The following is a 4,650-nucleotide window of genomic DNA, read 5'->3' as shown; positions in this document are numbered from 1 at the left end:
GAATAAAAAATAACAGATAAGTAGATGAATAAAAACTCCTGCAAAATTAGTCTAAAAGAAAGAAAAGAAAATTTACAACAAGAATAAATTTTATTGTATTTATTCAATCTATCATACGGTCTTGAGTTTGTTTTCTTATTTTTTTTCAGTATCCTCAAACATAACTAGCGCAATGCTTAATTCGAATCAAACGGGAGTATATAAGGGAAGCGGAAAAAATATTACCAATCAAGGAAAAGTCAGACATGCCAAAGAAGAATGTAAAGATAATGAATGCTATATGTGTCTACATGGTTTCCAAGAACAAAATTTTAGTGAATTACATCAGTTAATTTTTCGCAATTACACCAAAGATATTTGAAAGCACTTACTAAGTCTGAAGAGATATATGAGTGAAACACATATACCGAAACAATTGCAGAATTTACAGTATAATAAGAGGCTAATCAGTTGAATAACTTATTGGTTTTTCTAAATGACCGTTTTACAAATGGGGATTTGAATCGGGTTCGGTTACTAAATTATCTCTTGGCTTGGTTTCGAACGTAACTTTTTCATTTGCCTCCACCTCACAGGGCAAATGACACTCGCCTCATCTCGTGTTCCCATTTAGCCTGTTTATATCTTTATGCCTGTATTTGTCATTCATGACTGTTAGATTATAAACAATTGGAATATAGTGTTTGCAAAAATATCCTTTTATGTAATAGAATAAATTCTTGTTTAGATCACGAGCAGTAGGTTACATCTCACTAATAACAATGGAAATAGTTCAGAATGCCAAAACACTTACAAAAACTATTCTCTTATAATCACTGAAAAGAAGGTACACATGGCCAATGATTCTATTCATTTTAACAACTGGATTAAAAACAGTGTTACGTCAGGGCAAGCTTGGAACGGTGTTCAGTACATCCTTACTTTGATTCAGTTTCATCTCATGCGTGACTTTGGCAGACGGCATAATAACAATATAGATGTGGCGCACGCTCCTGTTATTCATGACATTGCTGTTATTCACGCAACGAAGTACTCCATCACGAGCATGTTGGCTTGCGTAGTAGTAAGAGAACATTATTAGTATAACGAGCTTTCATCACTTTATTATGAGTCATTGTCAGCGATGCATGGATATTTTAGTACATATACGGTTATATTACTAGCACACAGAGACCAATATCAAATACTGGTATTTGCAAAAATCTTTCTTGGAAGTAATTTTCTATGAAGTAAGTATTAGAATTTTTCTATTTGAAATTCTCTCTACTGTGGCCTACCTGACATAAAAAAAATGTAGTCCTCTTAAGATGAATCGTTTTATCCTATTTGTTGTGTAATACTTCATATAATCAGTAAGTTATGGCTTCTATTAAGACTATTGGATCTGTATAACCTATTCACTGCACACTCGCAGGAATGTAAACGTGCACTCCAGTATGTTTGGTTCGCGTAACCTCTTAAAAGTTAAGGTACATTAGCTCGAGGTAATGTCTGTAGCCTGCGCAGATGCTAATACTATGAGGTACTTGTGTAGCTATTCATATTCTATGACGTAAGTGATGGCAAAAGATGATTTGCCTTTATTGTTCTCGTTTCATAGAGTGAACACAACGAATTTCGCCTGGCCACTCAACACAGGAATACTAAAGGCAGGAGACCTTACTATGCAGTGCTATGTTTCTCAGTTAAAGAACAGAATTTGGTGGAAGCATTGTGTCTGGCAAGCTTGCACACTGCGAAGAGAGAGAGAGAGAGAGAGAGAGAGAGAGAGAGAGAGAGAGAGAGAGAGAGAGAGAGAGAGAGAGAGAGAGAGAGAGAGAGAGAGAGAGAGAGAGAGAGAGAGAGAGAGAGAGAGAGAGAGAGAGAGAAATGGGGAAATAGTGTTGCTTAATAAAAACAATGATAGTGAAAAAATTTTGATTGATATATCTATAAAAAGGCGACAACGGTCTTTGTGTGGCGGCGCATCTGTGTGACACTCCTTCAGTAGTGCTGGGAAGGTTCACGCAGTATGTTGCTTCGGAAGTGGACCTTATTCGCAGCAGCTGCCCTATATCAGGCGTTACCAGGTATTCATCAGTTTATTTATGTAATTACGCACACACACACACACACACACACACACACACACAGACACTTTTATTTCTGTATTTTTGTCATTTTGTTATTTTGTTAACGTTGCCCTACTTGAAGATAATTTCATTTTATCTAAGTAAACTATAAAACGCGCGCGCGCGTGTGTAATTCACTGTTTGATCTGCTGCAGTCTCTGACGAGACAGCCAAACGTTACCCTACGGAACGAGCTCAGAGCTCATTGTTTCCGATCTTCGGATAGGCCTGAGACCAGGCACACACCACACACCGGGACAACAAGGTCACAACTCCTCGATTTACATCCCGTACCTACTCACTGCTAGGTGAACAGGGGCTACACGTGAAAGGAGACACACCCAAATATCTCCACCCGGCTGGGGAATCGAACCCCGGTCATTTGGCTTGTGAAACCAGCGCTCTAACCACTGAGTGTGTGTGTGCGTGTGTGTGTGTGTGTGTGTGTGTTTTCTCATATAATGGATCACCAGATAGAATTGTCTTCATGTGCATTCATACATTCCCTTCTGATACAGGCATTACAGACAGACTGCAAACCGTATCTGGTTCAGGCGTTGATGTGGAGCAGCTAAATACGGGTGTGGGCTTGGCTGTGGGCGCCTTACTAGAGGCCATAACTCCCAGCTCCTGCTGCCTTATTTTTCTCACAGAAAACGACACGTCAAGTCTCACAGATTCACAGGTTATATAGTCATTCGCAGTGTAGTCACTGTTACTTTTGCAAATGATAGATCTTCCTATGATGATTCTTTATGAAATCTGAGAATGCTTTCATAGTTCTTTTTTCCTTGAAGCTTTTATTTTACATTCTTAATCTATATATTTATCTATGTACCTATCTATCTATCTATCTATCTATCTATCTTTTATCTTTCTATCTATCTATCTATGTATCCATCTATCTATCTATCTGTCTATCTATCTATCTATCTATTTTTCTTTATAAATATATATATATATATATATATATATATATATATATATATATATATATATATATATATATATATATATATATATATATATATGAATGTATACTGGTATTATTGAGTTTATGCTGTCTTTCTTATCCTCTTGATTAAAGAGCGTTGTGGTGCTGTTGTCACGACTTATGCCCATAACCCTCGAGATATCTTTCGGTGTTATCAGATCATCTTCAGAAGGAATGGTGAAAACCTCGGAGTGCAAGTTACGTCATTGAGCATATAGACGTAATATCTAGCTTTGGGATAAAAATGAGGTTAGAGAAAATAGGGGGGAACAGAAAAGGAAATACCATCAATTGCCTAAACACCTGTGTTTCAGTGAGTAAAAGATGAGGTTTATTAGAAAAGAAATAGTGTTCTACACATCGAAAACTAAATCTAAGACCACGAATGTTGCAAAAGTTAAAGAAGAAAGTTAACGTGGATGTCAAAACATTTAAAGTCGATACCGGTATGTATTACTTTGAACACTAGAGTTGCTAATCTTCTTTCTCTCAATCATGTAGTCAATAGTAAAACTAGCACTAGTTAGAAAAGAACAAACAGAAAATAAATCAATAAAAGTAATGCTGATTTTAATGGAGAATGAAAGAATTATCTTACGACCACGATCTTTCCAGTAATCAAATGAGTATAAAACGTAAAGAAAAATCTTGATAACACGTGGACAAAGGTTACGTTGGTGGCCCTAAATCTCCCAAGAATGAGTTTAAGAAATTCGGCCAAAAGTTACTTACTTATATTCATTACATCACATTCTGAGAATACTTGCCTCGGCTTACAGATTGTACGTTTTCTTTCATTATTCTTTTTCTTTTAACAGAAAGTTTTGAAGGCATGGCAAAGGCAGCAGCAAGTGGCGGTTTTCCAAGTGGTCGTGGGGAACCAGGACACTAATGTAACTCAAGGCTTCTCTCAGCTGATCCCCCGGGCTCGCCGTGTAGGTGGGGTTCATCTGGGTAGTAAAGCGATTAGCTGGCTGTCACGTCAGGGTAGGGCTATTAAGAAGATGGATTACTGCATGGCAATTAGATAGCAATAACAGTAGTTATGAATATGAGGGGCAACTTAAACTGATATGTTGTAAAGGATTAGCGAAGGCATCTCCATCTCTATATAACTCACCTAGTCGTACATCACCAGGTGCGTCAGTTTTCGCAGTGCACTGTAGTTATGGTGGTGAGTCACAACCCAAGCTTCCTTGCTGCTTTTGCTGAATGGTCCCTGAGAGGCCGACTCCTGTTGTGGGTCAACAGACTGACGGTAGTGACTCACCTCACACTCCCTGAGGTCCGCGCCCTTCTGTCTACTCACTTTACCTTCTCCATGATGAACGCAATTTTTCTCAATTCTCTTAGGTGATTATCTCTCTCTCTCTCTCTCTCTCTCTCTCTCTCTCTCTCTCTCTCTCTCTCTCTCTCTCTCTTATGCATCATAATTTTATTTAATCGAGTAAGTTATATTTACTGCACCGACTATCTAGAACTGACAGATTGCATTGTAATTAATAGACTTTTTCAGAAGTCGCTTTCAAGTATTTCGTCACCTAC

The 4,650-nt window shown here is 37.8% G+C and overlaps 1 long non-coding RNA gene across 1 annotated transcript in view; it reads left to right on the top strand.

The window, feature by feature from the left end:
• The window catches only part of LOC123505230, a 7,695-nt gene extending 7,434 nt beyond the window's left edge, over positions 1-261 (top strand). The window contains exon 3 of the long non-coding RNA XR_006675105.1: positions 150-261. This is a non-coding gene — a long non-coding RNA (uncharacterized LOC123505230). The remainder of the gene's footprint in view (positions 1-149) is intronic.
• Positions 262-4,650: the final 4,389 nt, after the last annotated feature.

The sequence above is a fragment of the Portunus trituberculatus genome, chromosome 17 (genome assembly GCF_017591435.1).
Source record: "Portunus trituberculatus isolate SZX2019 chromosome 17, ASM1759143v1, whole genome shotgun sequence".
Classification (NCBI taxonomy): Eukaryota; Metazoa; Arthropoda; class Malacostraca; order Decapoda; family Portunidae; genus Portunus; species Portunus trituberculatus.
Note: the sequence above shows the minus strand (reverse complement) of the source record. Positions and strands in the feature narration are given on the sequence as shown.